Here is a 17590-nt window from a genome sequence, read left to right as displayed (position 1 = left end):
TTAGATGAAGAGAGGTGAAGAGAAGTGTTAGTAAATAAATAATTAAATAGAATAAGAAAAGAGAGGGAAAATTCGAAAATAATTTTTAAAAAAAAGGGTTAGTAATTTTCGAAAATTAGAAATAAGATAAGATTCAAATTAAAATTTAAAACAAAAAGAATTTTTGAAAAAGATATGAGATATTTTCGAAAATTAGAGAGGGAAAAGTAGTTAGGTGGTTTTGAAAAAGATAAGAAACAAACAAAAAGTCAGAGTTAGTTGAAAAAGATATTAAAATCAAATTTGAAAAGATAAGAAGATAAGAGGTTAGATAAGATATTTTGAAATCAAATTTTGAAAAAGATAAAATTTTTGAAAAAGATAAGATAAAAGATAAAAAGATTTAAATTTTAAATTTAAAATTACTTACTTCACTAACAAGAAACTTCAAGATAAGATTCTAGAATTTAAAGATTGAACCTTGCTTAACAAGCAAGTAACAAACTTCAAATTTTTGAACCAATCACATTAATTGTTAGCTAATTTTCGAAAATTAGATGTAAAGATAGGAAAAAGATTTTGAAAATATTTTGAAAAAGATTTTTGAAATTTTCGAAAAATAGAAAAAAAATTGAAAAAGATATAATTTTTGAAAAAGATTTTGAAAAGATAAGATTTTTAAAATTGAAAATTTGACTTGACTTGTGAGAAACAACTAATTTTAAAAATTTTTGACCAAGTCAACCCAAAATTTCGAAAATTTGGAGGGAAATAAGGAAAAGATATTTTTTGATTTTTGAAATTTTAAAGATGAGAGACAAAAACATAAAAATGACCCAAAATGTGAAAATTTTGGATCAAACACATAATGCATGCAAGAACACTATGAATGTTAAGATGAACACCAAGAACACTTTGAAGATCATGATGAACATCAAGAACACATTTTTGAAAAATTTTTGATGCAAAAAAAACATGCAAGACACCAAACTTAGAAATCTTTAATGCATGGACTCTAACAAACAAAAAATGCATATGAAAAACAACAAACAACACAAAACAAGAAAACATCAAGATCAAACAAGAAGACTTGTCAAGAACAACTTGAAGATCATGAAGAACACCATGAATGCATGAATTTTTTCGAAAAATGCAAGAAAAATTTTTAAGGCATGTAATTGACACCAAACTTAAAAATTGACTCAAGACTCAAACAAGAAACATAAAATATTTTTGATTTTTATGATTTTATGATTTTTTTTTAGATTTTTATTGATTTTTTTTCGAAAATATTTTTGGAGAAACGAAAAAGAAAAGAAAAATTTTGAAAAAAAATTTTTTTTTGAAAAGAAAATTACCTAATCTGAGCAACAAGATGAACCTTCAATTGTCCATACTCGAACAATCCTCGGCAACGGCGCCAAAAACTTGGTGGATGAAATTGTGATACAAGAGTTCCAGGTACTGTTAGAGAAGCTTTTTCTTTCTACAACTCCGTTCAACTAAACCAGCAAGTGTACTGGGTCATCCAAGTAATACCTTACGTGAGTAAGGGTCGATCCCACAGAGATTGTTGGTATGAAGCAAGCTATGGTCACCTTGTAAATCTTAGTTAGGCAGATTAAATTTGTTTATGATGAGTTCGAAAATTAATAATAAATAGAAAATAAAAAGGGATAGAAATACTTATGTAAATCAATAGTGGAAATTTCAGATAGGCGTACGGAGATGTTGTGCTCCTCTTGAATCTCTACTTTCTTATTATATTCATCCAATCCTTCTTACTCCTTTCCATGGCAAGCTGTATGTAGGGCATCACCATTGTCAATGGCTACATCCCATCCTCTCAGTGAAAATGTTCCTATGCTCTGTCACAGCACGGCTAATCATCTGTCGGTTCTCAATCAGGTTGGAATAGAATCCCTTGATTCTCTTGCATTTGTCATCACGCCCAGCCTTCAGGAGTTTGAAGCTCGTCACAGTCATTCAATCCCAGAATCCTACTCGGAATACCACAGACAAGGTTTAGACTTTCAGGACTCTCATGAATGCCGCCATCTATCTAGCTTATACCACGAAGATTCTGTTGGAGAATCAAAGAGATATGCGCCCAGTCTAGAGTAGAATGGAAGTGGTTGTCAGTCACGCGCGTTCATAGGTGAGAATGATGATGAGTGTCACGGATCATCACATTCATCAAGTTGAAGTGCAACGTATATCTTGGAATAAGAATAAAAGAGAATTGAATAAAAAGTAATAGTAATTGTATTGAAACTTGAGGTACAGCAGAGCTCCACACCCTTAATCTATGGTGTGCAGAAACTCCACTGTTGAAAATAGATAAGTGAAAGGTTCAGGCATGGCCGAATGGCCAGCCCCCTAAAACGTGATCAATAGCCTCTTAAGATGAAGAATAAAACAAAACTGAGACTAAAGATGTCTAATACAATAGTAACTTATCCTATTTATACTAGACTAGCTACTAGGGTTTACATGAGTAAGTAATTGATGCATAAATCCACTTCCGGGGTCCACTTGGTGTATGCTTAGGCTGAGCTTGATCTATCCACGAGCTGAGGCTTTTCTTGGAGTTGAACTCCAAGTTATAACGTGTTTTGGGCGTTCAACTCCGGATCATGACGTTTTTCTGGCGTTTAACTCCAGACAGCAGCATGTACTTGGCGTTCAACACCAAATTACGTCATCAATTTCCGAATAAAGTATGGACTATTATATATTGCTGGAAAGATCTGAATGTCTACTTTCCAACGCCGTTAAGAGCGCGCCAATTGGAGTTCTGTAGCTCCAGAAAATCTATTTCGAGTGCAGGGAGGTCAGATTCCAACAGCATCAGCAGTCCTTTTGTCAGCCTTTTTCAGAGTTTTGCTCAAGTCCCTCAATTTCAGCCAGAAATTACCTGAAATCACAGAAAAACACACAAACTCATAGTAAAGTCCAGAAATGTGAATTTAACATAAAAACTAATGAAAACATCCCTAAAAGTAGATTGAACTTACTAAAAACTATCTAAAAATAATGCCAAAAAGCGTATAAATTATCCGCTCATCACTAACATTCAGGGTTTTCCAGAAATATATAATAGTTTATACTTTGCTTCAGAATAGAAGGCCCAAAACTGGCATTCAACGCCAGTCACCTACCCCAGTGCAGGTGTCTAGCGCCCACAAGGGGATAGCCAGCGTTCAAACGCCCAAGAAGGACCCCCTAGCAGGCGTTCAACGCCCAAGGAGTCTCCTAGCTCGTGGATCTCATCAATGCTCAGGCCAAACACTCACCAAGTGGATCCCAGAAGTGGATTTTAGCACTAAAAGACTATTTTACCCTTCTTAAGTAATCCTTAGTCATTAGTTTAGTATTTAAGGGATATTTTACATGATCTTCAAAGACCTTTTAACACTATACACATTTATCATTGTATTCTCTATCAGTATGAGTTTCTAAACCTCCTAGGTTGAGGGGAGGAGCTCTGCTGAGTTTTATTGATTAATAAAGTACTACTGTTCTTTCTCAATTCGTGTTTGATTCTCTATTCTAAGATGTATCTTCGTTCTTCATTCTAAGACCGCGTGCGTGACAACCATCCTTGTTCTTTTTGGGTTCATGTGAATACATAATTGGAAAGCATTGAACTACTAGCTTGATTATACATCTCTTAGATAGCTAATCGACAACTTCGTTGGGGACTTCTCGAGACACCAGTTCAGCCAAAGTATGGGGAGATTAGAGTCTTTGTGGTAGAGGCTAGAACCCAAAGGCACAGCATTCTTTGATCTAGAAGATTCAACCTTGTCTATGATGTTTTGAGTAGGATCACTAAAGAGAATGAACTGCAGGAGCTTCACCCTCAATCAGAATGGATCCACACTAACCTTGGGTTCAGATCTGGAAGAGCATTGGCGACCTCTCAACCGGCGTTGATCACATACAGCCTGCCATAGAAGAAATCATTCACAGTTGAAGAAGACAGTAAGACCAGAGTTATCCAGAAGGATAAAGCATCTCCAATCCTTAACCATCTTCTTATCATTGCAAACATATCAACCTAGTTAAGATCTCTTTATTTCCTTTTATGCGTTTACACAACATACCTACATCTCCTATTCGCCTGACTAAGATCTACAAGATAACCATAGCTTGCATCAGATCACAATCCTCGTGGGATCGAGCCTGACTCGCTCAGGTATTACTTGGACGACCCAGTGCGCTTGCTGGTTCAGTTGTACGAAGTGTGGGGATTTGCACACCAATGGTGGTATAATCCCGCTTGCTCAGAATGTAAACCGTTGTGCAGGGATGGTGGTTTTATCCCGCTTGTAGTGAAGATGGTGGTTTTATCCCGCTCACATATTGATAAATTATTTAGCAAGGACGGTGGTGTGATCCCGCTTGCATATTATTTTGTGTACCTAGTAAGGATGGTAGTTTAATCCCGCTTACTGTGGAGGCAAGGACGGTGGTTTAATCCCGTTTGCGTGTTCCGAGAAAGGATGGTAGTTTAATCCCGCTTATTTATGAAACCTACAAGTAAGGATGCTGGTTTAATCCTGCTTATCCGAGTCGGGTCTGGAAACATAACCGATGCGTGAGCTCATGGCCAGTAGGATAGGCATGTATCATTTGCATCTATGTGACATTGATTGGGTGTGATTATTGTATATGTGGTTTGCCTATGGGAATAATTATGCTTAATTGTTAATGGCTCAACTTGATATAACTACTTAAACCTTCTACTTGGGTGTGATTATTATGTCTGTGGATTGATTTGTTTGGGCCTAGGGCCATGGTTGATTACGAGATGGGCCAAAGGCCATGTTTGATTTGAGTTCTCGGTTTGGAAAAGTATGAAAAACTAAAATGGTTCAGCATAGACTTAATGAACCTATGCATGGAACAGTTTAGTCATTCATGCTATCTAGGAAAAATTTTTAAAAAGGCTTTTGGATTTCTGAGAAAATTAACAGTTTTCCCTTTAGAAAGGATTTCAGATTTTGAATATTAAATCTTTGGTCTTGAAAAGATGCATAAGGCGGTTATTAATCACTGTACTTTAAAAACGGTCTTATTTTCGCATCTTATTATAGCAATTCTGTGACCCTATAGTGAGAACCCTTTCGAGGACGATGTTCTCACTCCCCTACAGGATTTTTCCCTTTTCAGGATATGGGCGACGAAGCTTCAGAAGAGTTATATTCATTTTTTGTTTATTCGATATTATTTTGTATTATCTTAGTTATTAATTTTCCATCGCCTTTATTTTTAGCAATTTTTTGCAACAGGGATAGGAGTTTTGATATGTGAAGTTTGTATATTGGTATGATATATATATATATATATATATATATATATATATATATATATATATATATATATATATATATATATATATATATATGTAGTATTTGAAAGTATTGTAATCTGTATTGTAACGTATGGATGTATGTTTTGAATATTTGGTTTCAGTATTAAACAGGCTCATATTTTAGTACTAAATATTTTAAGAGTCGTCGTAATACCCGAGCTATCAGAGTGGTGCAGCCGGAAGTGTAACTTTTGATAGTTAGGGTGTTACACTTAAGCCTAGGTTTTGATCTAATAACTTTAATTTTACATTTTTGGTGTTTCTTATTTATTGCAAACGATATATTATAAATCATCATTGTGATATCTGAATTGATCTGTTTCTTTATATGAAAAATAGACACACTACATAAAGTCGAGACACTGTAACACTACAAAAGTTGTTCTTGCCTTAGACTCTTCATACAGATGGGCGCTTAGTGGCACTCCCCTGTAGAACCGTGTTGGAGAGCTGTACTTTCTGGTACACTAGAATCTTTTTGGGCTATCATCTATTTTTCTTTTTTTTATATAATTTATCAAGAACAAACTCCTCCTATAAGATGTTTGGTGGAAGACTGAAAGCTAAGTTTTATATCTCATCATGGACATAATTCACATAGAATGCCATTATGCAGGTTCGGTTTCTGTAAATAGTTCCTTATTCCTATTATTTCTGCAAGGAATGTGATTGCCAGGCTCTTGATCACAGGTATGGCTTAGATTCAAAAATGATATCTAGATTTTATAAGCATTGTCATCTGTTGTTTTCACACTTTTTAAATACTTGCATCATTATGTTAATATATATGGTGTCGGGTGCATGTGCTGCCTTCATAGGCATATGTCTATTGTACATTCTTCAATACCAGATATTCTAGAATTGTTAACTATTTTTAATATCCTGGCCCCCTTGTGCAGCTCCTCTAAACAATGTTCAGCCTGTGGTCATAGTTTTGTTAGACATTTTTTTTGGTGGAACAAAGTAAGTCTACAGTTTGTTGATTTAATTTTTTTCTTTACCATGTGTGACAGAGATTATGTTGCCAATTCTTTTCAAATTTGTACAGAGTCTTAGCTGACAAGTTAACATGCTCTTTATTATTCATGTTTAACGTTGATTAGTATGTTGCCACACCAATTCAATCGTATGGATATGGTGATTATGGAAGAAGAGCTATGATACTACTTAAGAAGAAAATTTTAAAGAATATAGTTCTAAGGCGAACTAAAATAGACCGGGCTATTGATCTTGCACTACCACCTAGAATTGTAAGTTCCTGTTGCTCATATGGCTAGTTGTGCAATTCTGAATATGGAAACCCTACATATTTATTTCTATTTTGTTTCTCCTTGCAGGTTTCATTGAGGAAGGAAGCCTAGATATAAAAGAGCAAGACTATTATGTCATATTCTTTATCTCATCATAAAGTATGGTAAAGCTGTTGTCTGTGAAAAAACAAAAATAAAATTTATTCCATAAGAATGAAGTGCTATTTAATTTACTGGTTGCTAGGAAATTACTTTCTCATATCACTTTATTGTGAATGAAATTGACCTGGAGGGCAATTGCTTGTCATGAACAGTTCCTTTTGTCAACTAGGGTTGAGGTTAATCTAGTGGGTCAAAACATAAGCCAAAAACTCTTTATCAAAAACTTCCATCTGACATTTGATTAGCTAGGTCTGGCATGCCTTGCCTTGCCTCAACTTTAGATGATTGGTTTCCAAACTACTATCAATGCGCTGATAGAAGTTTGATCATGTCAAACAAGTTTAGTTTAACCATGTTTGTGGATTAATTTTAGATTATACCTAAACTAATATTAGCTATTAGCTTTGCTGAATTGAGAATGAGAAAGAAGTAGATGAGAGACTGGCAAAAATTCAGTAGGCTGCTGGAGTTCCTTCCAAGAAGGACAAACCGGTGTGGCACGAATTAATCTTCCATTTTCCTTCGCTTCGCCGGATGCTAATCACAGGATGTGGTATCCAATGTTTTCAGCAGATTCCTGAAATTGACGCAACATTGCATTACAGTCCTGAGATATTCAAAGCTGTTGGGATCAAGGACAATTCAAAGAGTCTAGCAGCAACAGTTGCCGTTGGAATATAAAAAACTATTTTCATATTGGTTGCCATAGTTCTTGTTGATAAACTAGGTAGGAAGCCTCTTCTTTACATAAGCACAACTGGGATGACAATTTGTTTGTTCAACATAGGAGCTACTATTTCTATGTTTGGACAAGGATCCTTTGTGATTATGGAATAATATATATTCATTTTGTTATGTTATAAATAATTTTTAATATGATTTCATTGGCATGTATTACTCGCTATACGGACATGTAGAGAGACTAGCAGAACAAATAAAGAAATGTACTGATTCTGTAGATGGTGTTGAGGCCACTCTATGGTACCGGAGACTTTGCCGGAAGATGTAACACCCTACCACACAGAACTTTATGCTCAAGTCATAAAGCAGAGGTGGTGAGGTATTACGACCTCTAAAAATAAAATATATACATAATAATAGTTGAAAGAAATTTTATACGAGGAGCCTTTGAAGAAAATTTTAAAACAAAGCGTTAAACAGAAAAGCGCATCACTCGCATAAGCGATAAACGTAAACCGACGAGATATGAGTGGTGCACGAAATTGTGATCTCAATGGCGCCAACAACTTGGTATGCACAATTGTAATCTCAACTCTTTTTCACAACTTCGCACAACTAACCAGCAAGTGCACTAGATCATCTAAGTAATAAACCTTACGTGAGTAAGGGTCGATCCCACGGAGATTGTCGGCTTGAAGCAAGCTATGGTCATCTTGTAAATCTCAGTCAGGCAGATTCAAATGGTTATGGAGTTTTGATAATTAAAAGATAAATAAAACATAAAATAAAGATAGAGATACTTATGTAATTCATTGGTAGGAATTTCAGATAAGCGTATGGAGATGCGTTGTTCCTTCTGAATCTTTGCTTTTCTACTGCCTTCATCCAATCCTTCAGACTCCTTTCTATGGCAAGTTGTATGTTGGGTGTCACCGTTGTCAATGGCTACTTCCCGTCCTCTCAGTGAAAATGGTCCTCTACGATTTCTGTACAGCTAATCAACTGTCAGATTGCTCGTCTCGGATGAAAAACACCATGCACAGATATTGTATGGCTAATCAGCTGTTGGTTCTCGATCATGTAGGAATAGGATTTACTATCCTTTTGCGTCTGTCACCACGCCCTACAGTCACGAGTTTGAAGCTCGTCACAGTCATCCCATCCCAGATCCTACTCAGAATACCACAGAGAAGGTTTAGACTTTCCGGATCTCAAGAATGCTGCTGATAAACCACTATTTTATGGTTTATCTTATGCTTAATTGAGTGGATTTTATCAATCTTTCATACACTTATTCATACGAATTGCATGAGTTTACGTTTTCCTTCCTAATTTTGTGCTATGATTGAGAACATGCTTCTTTGGCCTTAATTTTGCTATTTATAATCTTCTCTTATTACCATTCGATGCCTTGATATGTGTGTTAAGTGATTTCAGAGATTACATGGCAGGAATGGCTTAGAGGATGGAAAGGAAGCATGTAAAAGTGGAAGGAATACAAGAAGTCGAAGGAATTGTAAAGTTGTCAGCCCTGACCTCTTCGCACTCAATCGATCATAACTTGAGCTACAGAGGTCCAAATGAGGCGGTTCTAGTTGCGTTGCAAAGTTAACATCCAGATCTTCACAAAAATATATAATTTTTCATAGTTGATCTGGCGTTTAAGGATGCGGACGCGCAAAGTACGCGCACGCACACATTGGCAAAAAGGCCATCGGTGCGCACGCGCACCTGGCGCGTACGCGCGCATGAGCCGCGACCTGTACGTGGCAGATTTCATCCCCAGCAATTTTTGGGCTATTTTTTACCCATTTCTCAGCCCAGAAACACAGATTAGAGGCTGGGAGGGGAGCAGAATCATTCATTCAAACATTACTCATAATTTTAGGGTTTAGATGTAGATTCTAGAGAGAGAGGCTCTCTCCTCTCTCTTAGGTCTTAGGATTAGGATTAGGATTCCTCTTTAAGGATTTAGGATTTCTTTTAGTCACTAGGATTGTTTCTTTATACCAGGTTCAATAATTTATGTTTCTCTTTTACTTTTATTTACTCTGATGCTTTTATTTGTATTTGATTTATGTTGCCCAATTGGCTTATGAACCATTCATGTTAGGATTTTCTTAATTAATATACTTTGAGGTATTTCAGACTCATGATTGTTTTGCTCTGTTTATGATTTATTTTCTTCTTTTGGCTTTAGTTAATTAATTGGTAACACTTAAGTTATCAAACTCAGCAGTGGTTGAAATTGGCAATTGCTAATTGATTTAGATCGCTCTAAAAGTTGACTAGGACTTGAGGATCAATTTAATTAGTCTGCTTGACTTTTCTTTATTTAATGAGGGATAACTAAGCAGGATTAAAACCCAATTCCAACACACCTGATAAGGATAACTAGGATAGGAATTCCAATTCTCATACCTTGCCAAGAGATTTTCTTGTTATTAATTTATTTTTCTTGTCAATTAGACTACTTGCTCAAACCTTTTCAAACCCAAAAATACTGTTTTCCATAACCAATAATAAATCATACTTCCCTACAATTCCTTGAGAAGATGACCCGAGGTTTGAATACTTCGGTTTATAAATTTTATTGGGTTTGTTACTTGTGACAACCAAAACTTTTGTAAGAAAGGATTCTTGTCAGTCTAGAAGCTATACTTACAACGGGAATTTATTTGTGAAAATTATAGATCACGCGAGAGTTTCATTCTCCAGCTACCAATGGATTCTAGCCTATACCATGAAGACTCTAATCTCGGATTCAGATGCCTCATTGTCAGAGGGGAGTCGATGTGAATCATTGATTGGAAACCCAAGAGATATACATTCAAGCTTGTCTTCATGTAGAACGGAAGTGGTGGTCAATCACGCGTTCATAAATGAGAATGGTGATGAGTGTCACATAATCATCACATTCATCATGTTCTTGTGTGCGAATGAATATTTTAGAATAAGAATAAGCATGAATTGAATAGAAAACAGTAGTACTTTGCATTAATACTCGAGGAACAGCAGAGCTCCACACCTTAATCTATGGTGTGTAGAAACTCCATCGTTGAAGATACATAAGTGAAAATACGGTAGGCATGGCCGAATGGCCAGCCTCCCAAAATGTGAATAATGGTCCAAAGATGTTCCCCAAAAACTCCCTAGTACAATAGTAAAAAGTTCTATTTATACTAAACTAGTTACTAGGGTTATAGAAACAAGTAAATGATGCAGAAATCCACTTTCGGGCCCAGTTGGTGTGTGCTTGGTGATGAGCGGATAATTTATACGCTTTTTGGCATTGTTTTTAGGTAGTTTTTAGTAAGTTCAAGCTACTTTTAGGGATGTTTTCATTAGTTTTTATGTTAAATTCACATTTCTGGACTTTACTATGAGTTTGTGCTTTTTTCTGTGATTTCAGGTAATTTCTGGTTGAAATTGAGGGATTTGAGCAAAACTCTGAAAAAGGCTGACAAAAGGACTGCTGATGCTGTTGGAATCTGACCTCCCTGCACTCAAAATGGATTTTCTGGAGCTACAGAACTCCAAATGGCGCGCTCTCAACGGCTTTGGAAAGTAAACATCCAGAGCTTTCCAGCAATATATAATAGTCCATACTTTATTCGGAAATTGACGACGTAACTTGGCGTTGAACGCCAAGTACATGCTGCTGTCTGGAGTTAAACGCCAGAAACACGTCATGATCCGGAGTTGAACGCCCAAAACACGTTATAACATGGCGTTCAACTCCAAGAAAAGCCTCAACTCGTGGATAGATCAAGCTCAGCCCAAACATACACCAAGTGGGCCCCGGAAGTGGATTTATGCATCAATTACTTACTCATGTAAACCCTAGTAGCTAGTTTAGTATAAATAAGACTTTTTACTAGTGTATTAGTCGTCTTTTGACCACATTTCATCTTTGGTCTCAGTTTTGTTTTATTCTTCATCTTAGGAGACTATTGATCACGTTTTAGGGGGCTGGCCATTCGGCTATGCCTGAACCTTTTACTTATGTATTTTCAACAGTGGAGTTTCTACACACCATAGATTAAGGGTGTGGAGCTCTGCTGTACCTCAAGTTTCAATACAATTATTATTATTTCTATTCAATTCTCTTCTATCCTTATTCCAAGATATACGTTATACTTAACTTTGATGAATGTGATAATCCGTGACACTCATCATCATTCTCACCTATGAACGCGCGTGACTGATAACCACTTCCGTTCTACTCTAGGCCGGGCGCATATCTCTTAGATTCCCCAACAGAATCTTCGTGGTATAAGCTAGATAGATGGCGGCATTCATGAGAATCCGGAAAGTCTAAACCTTGTCTATGGTATTCCGAGTAGGATTCTGGGATTGAGTGACTGTGACGAGCTTCAAACTCCTGAAGGCTGGGCGTGATGACAAGCGCAAAAGAATCAAGGGATTCTATTCCAACCTGATTGAGAACCGACAGATGATTAGCCGTGCTGTGACAGAGCATAGGAACGTTTTCACTGAGAGGATGGGATGTAGCCATTGACAACGGTGATGCCCTACATACAGCTTGCCATGGAAAGGAGTAGGAAGGATTGGATGAATGTAATAAGAAAATAGAGATACGAGAGGAGCACAGCATCTTCACACACTCATCTGAAATTCCCACTATTGCTTTACATAAGTATTTCTATCCCTTTTTATTTTCTATTTATTATTAATTTTTGAACTCACCATAAACCAATTTAATCTGCCTGACTGAGATTTACAAGGTGACCATAGCTTGCTTCATACCAACAATCTCTGTGGGATAGACCCTTACTCATGTAAGGTATTACTTGGATGACCTAGTACACTTGCTGGTTAAGTTGAACGGAGTTGTGAGCTTCTTTAACAGTGCCTGGAACTCTTTTATCACAATTTCGTCCACCACTTGGGCTGAGCATTGAAGCTTTCACGTGTAGAGGTCTTCCTTGGAGTTAAACGTCAGTTTGTAACTTGTTTCTGGCGTTTGACTCTAGCTTGCAACTTGTTTCTGGCGTTTAACGCCAGAATAGGGCAGAAATCTGGCGTTAAACGCCAGTTTGCATCATCTAAACTGGGGCGAAGTATAAACTATTATATATTGATGGAAAGCCCTGGATGTCTACTTTCTAACGCAATTGAGAGCGTGCCATTTGGGTTTCTGACGCTCCAAAAATTCCATTTCGAGTGCAGGGAGGTCAGAATCCAACAGCATCAGCAGTCCTTTTTCAGCCTCTGAATCAGATTTTTACTCAGGTCCCACAATTTCAGCCAGAAAATACCTGAAATCACAGAAAAACACACAAACTCATAGTAAATTCTAGAAATGTGAATTTTGCTTAAAAACTAACAAAAATATACTAAAAAGTAGCTAAATCATACGAAAAACTATGTAAAAACAATGCCAAAAAGTGTATAAATTATCCGCTCATCACAACACCAAACTTAAATATTTGCTTGTCCCCAAGCAACTGAAAACAAAATAGGATAAAAAGAAGAGAATATACAATGAATCCCACAGTATCAATGAAACTTAGTTCTAATTAGATGAGCGGGGCTTGTAGCTTTTTGCTTCTGAACAGTTTTGGCATCTCACTTTATCCTTTGAAATTCAGAATGATTGGCATCTATAGGAACTCAAAATTTCAGATAGAGTTATTGATTCTCCTAGTTCAGCATGTTGATTCTTGAACACATTTACTTTATGAGTCTTGGCCGTGGCCCTAAGAACTTTATTTTCTAGTATTACCACCGGATACATAAATGCCACAGACACATAACTGGGTGAACCTTTTTAGATTGTGACTTAGCTTTGATAAAGTCCCCAGTTAGAGGTGTCCAGAGTTCTTAAGCACACTCTTTTTTGCTTTGGATCATGACTTTAACCACTCAGTCTCAAGCTTTTCACTTGGACCTTCATGACACAAGCACATGGTTAGGGACAGCTTGATTTTGCCGCTTAGGCCTGGATTTTATTTCCTTGGGCCCTCCTATCCATTAATGCTCAAAGCCTTGGATCCTTTTTACCCTTGCCTTTTGGTTTAAAAGGCTATTGGCTTTTTCTGCTTGCTTTTTCTTTTTCTTTTTCTCTTTTTTTTTGCCATTTTTTTTTGCTACTTTTTTTTTCACTGCTTTTTCTTGCTTCAAGAATCAATTTCATGATTTTTTAGATTATCAATAACATTTCTCTTTGTTCATCATTATTTCATGAGCCAACAATTTTAACATTCATAAACTTCACTATAAAAAATATGCACTGTTCAAGCATTCATTCAGAAAATAAAAAGTATTGCCACCACATCAAAATAATTAAACTAATTTCAAGATAAAATTTGAAATCCAAGTACTTCTTGTTCTTTTGTAATTAAGCACATTTTTCATTTAAGAGAGGTGAAGGATTCATGGAGTTATTCATAGCTTTAAGACATAGACACTAGACACTAATGATCATGTAATAAAGACACAAAACATAGCCAAACGTAAAGCTCAAAACCGAAAACAGAAAAATAAATAGACAAGGAGATTAAGGAATGAGTCTACCTTAGTGAGGGTGGCGTCCTCCTCTTGAAGAACCAATGGTGCTCTTGAGCTTCTCTATGTCTCTTCCTTGCCTTTGTTGCTCCTCCCTCACAGCTCTTTGATCTTTTCTAATCTTATGGAGAATGATGGGGTGCTCTTGGTGCTCTACCCTTAGTTGGTCCATGTTGTAACTCAAGCCTTCCAAAGATGTGTTGAGTTTTTCCCAATAGTTGTGTGGAGAAAAATACATCCCTTGAGGTATCTCAGGGATTTCTTGATGAGGAATTTTCTCATGCTCTTGTTGAGGTCCATGAGTGGGCTCTCTTGTTTGCTCCATCCTTTTCTTAGCGATGGGCTTGTCCTCTTCAATGAGGATGTCTCCTTCTATGTCAATCCCAGCCAAATTGCATATGTGACAAATAAGATAAGGAAAGGCTAACCTTGCCAAAGTGGGGGACTTGTCAACCACCTTGTAGAGTTCTAGAGGTATGATCTCATGAACTTCCACTTCCTCCCCAATCATGATACTATGGATCATGATGGCCCGATCCACAGTCACTTCAGATCGGTTGCTAGTAGGAATAATAGAGCGTTGGATGAACTCCAACCATCCTCTAGCCATAGGCTTAAGGTATGGTCTTCTCAATTGAACCGGATTACCTCTTGAGTCTCTTTTCCATTGAGCTCCTTCCACACATATGTCCATGAGGACTTGGTCTAACCTTTGATCAAAGTTGACCCTTCTAGTGTAGGGGCGTGCGTTTTCTTGCATCATTGGCAAGTAGAACGCCAACCTTACATTTTTTGGACTGAAATCTAAGTATTTTCCCCAAACCATTGTAAGTCAATTCTTTGGATTCGAGTTCATACTTTGATCATGGTTCCTAGTGATCCACGCATTGGCATAGAACTCTTGAACCATTAAGATTCTGACTTGTTGAATGGGGTTGGTGAGAACTTCCCAACCTCTTCTTCGGATTTCATGTCGGATCTCCGGATACTCATTTTTTTTTAGCATGAAAGGGACCTCAGGGATCACCTTCTTCTTGGCCACAACTTCATAGAAGTCGTCTTGATAAACCTTTGAGATGAATCTCTCCATCTCCCATGACTCGGAGGTGGAAGCTTTTGTCTTCTCTTTCCTCTTTCTAGAGGTTTCTCCGGCCTTAGGTTCCATAAATAGTTATGGAAAAATAAAAAGCAATGCTTTTACCACACCAAACTTAAAATATTTGCTCGTCCTCGAGCAAAAGAAGAGAGAAAGAAGTGGGAGAAGAAGAGAATGGAGGAGATGGAGGGAGAGAGTGAATTCGGTCAAAGGGGTAGTAGGTGTTTGTGATGTCTGAAAATGAAAGACCGAAGAGCGGTATTTATAAGGAAAGAGAGGGAGAGTGACCGAATGGAATTGGGTGGGTTTGGGAGGAAAAGGTGTTTGAATTTTAAAGTGAGGTAGGTGGGGGTTTTTGGGGAAGGGGTTTGGAGGTGATTGGTTTAGAGAATATAGGGAAGAGGGTATGATTTGATTGGTGAGTGGGAGAGAGAGAGGTGAGGTAGGTGGGGATCCTGTAGAGTCCACAGATCCTTAGAGGACAAGGATTTCTCATCCCTGCTCCTTTTAGGCATGTAAAACGCCCCTATTGTGCAATCCTGGCATTTAATGCCAGACTGCTGCTTGTTTCTGGCATTAAACACCAGCTTTTATTCTTTTCCTGGCGTTAAATGCCAAGCTGCAACCTGTTTCTAGCGTTTAACGCCAGTTTGTTGCTTCTTTCTAGCATTTAACACTAGTATGGTGCTTCTTTCTGGCGTTTAATGCCCAGAATGGTGCCAAACTGGGCGTTAAACACCCATTCTGCTACCCTTACTGGCGTTTAAATGCCAGTAAATTTCTCCTCCAGGGTGTGATATTTTTAATGCTATTTTTGATTATTCTTTAATTTTTTTGCAGTTGTTTTTTTTACTCCACATGATCATCAACCTAACAAAAAAGAAAATAACATAGATAAATAAAATTGGGTTGCCTCCCAATAAGCGCTTCTTTAATGTCAATAGCTTGATAGTGAGCTCTCATGGAGCTTCACAGATGTTCAAAGCATTGTTGAAGCCTCCCAACACCAAACTTAGAGTTTGAATGTGGGGGTTCAACACCAAACTTAGAGTTTGGTTGTGGCCTCCCAACACCAAACTTAGAGTTTGACTGTATGGGCTTTGTTTGACTTTGCATTGAGAAAAGCTTTGCTTGCTTCCTCTCCATGGTTACAGAGGGAGATCCTTGAGTTTTAAACACAAGGTAATCCTCATTCAATTGAAGGATCAACTCTCCTCTGTCCACATCAGTCACAGCTTTTACTGTGACTAGGAAGGGTCTTCCAAGGATGATGGATTCATCCTCATCCTTCCCAGTGTCTAGGATTATGAAATCAGCAGGGATGTAAAGGCCTTTGACCTTTACTAGCACGTCCTCTACCTGTCCATCAGCCTTTTTCATGGATTTGTCTACCATCTCTAATGAGAATTTGGCAGCCTATACCTCAATGAGTCCCAGTTTCTCCATTACAGAGAGTGGCATTAAGTTTATGCCTGACCCCAGGTCACACAGAGCCTTCTCAAAGGTCATGGTGCCTATGGTACAAGGAATTAAGAATTTACCAGGATCCTGTTTCTTTTGAGGTAATGTCTGCCTAACCAAGTCATTCAGTTCATTGGTGAGCAAGGGGGGTTCATCCACCCAAGTCTTATTACCAAATAACTTAGCATTCAGCTTCATGATTGCTTCAAGGTATTTAGCAACTTGCTCTTCAGTAATATCTTCATTCTCTTCAGAGAAGAAATAGTCATCAGAGCTCATGAATGGCAGAAGTAGGTTCAATGGAATCTTTATGGTCTCTAGATGAGCCTCAGATTCCTTAAGTTCCTCAATTGGGAATTTCTTTTTGTCCAGAAGACGTCCCATGAGGTCTTTCTCACTGGGATTCACGTCCTCCTCCTCTTTTCTAAGTTCGGCCATACCAAGTAAGGTTATGGCCTTACACTCTCTTTTTGGATTCTCTTTTGTATTGCTTGGGAGAGTACTAGGAGGAGTTTCAGTGACTCTTTTACTCAGGTGGCCTACTTGTGCCTCCAAATTTCTAATGGAGGATCTTGTTTCATTCATGAAACTTAGAGTGGCCTTAGATAGATCAGAGACTATGTTTGCTAAGCTAGAGAGCCTCTGCTCAGAATTCTCTGTCTGTTGCTGAGAGGATGATGGAAAAGGCTTGCTATTGCTAAACCTATTTCTTCCACCATTATTAAAGCCTTGTTGAGGCTTTTGTTGATCCTTCCATTAGAAATTTGGATGATTTCTCCATAAGGGATTATAGGTGTTTCAATAGGCTTCACCCATGTAATTCACCTCTGCCATTGCAGGATTCTCAGGATCATAAGCTTCTTCTTCAGAAGATGCTTCTTTAGTACTGTTGGATGCATTTTTCAATCCATTCAGACTCTGAGAAATCATATTGACTTGCTGAGTCAACATTTTATTCTGAGCCAATATGGCATTCAGAGCATCAATTTCAAGAACTTCCTTCCTATGAGGCATCCCATTACTCACAGGATTTCTTTCAGAGGTGTACAT

General features: G+C 37.5%; 1 pseudogene; it reads left to right on the top strand.

Annotated features, from left to right (window-relative positions):
• Positions 1 to 17590, top strand: part of LOC112777883 (probable NAD(P)H dehydrogenase (quinone) FQR1-like 1) — a 37003-nt pseudogene that overhangs the window by 11575 nt on the left and 7838 nt on the right.

This window comes from Arachis hypogaea, chromosome 3, assembly GCF_003086295.3.
Source record: "Arachis hypogaea cultivar Tifrunner chromosome 3, arahy.Tifrunner.gnm2.J5K5, whole genome shotgun sequence".
Taxonomy (NCBI): Eukaryota; Viridiplantae; Streptophyta; class Magnoliopsida; order Fabales; family Fabaceae; genus Arachis; species Arachis hypogaea.
The sequence above is the reverse complement of the archived record's forward strand: the minus strand, read 5'-3'. Positions and strand labels throughout refer to the sequence as shown.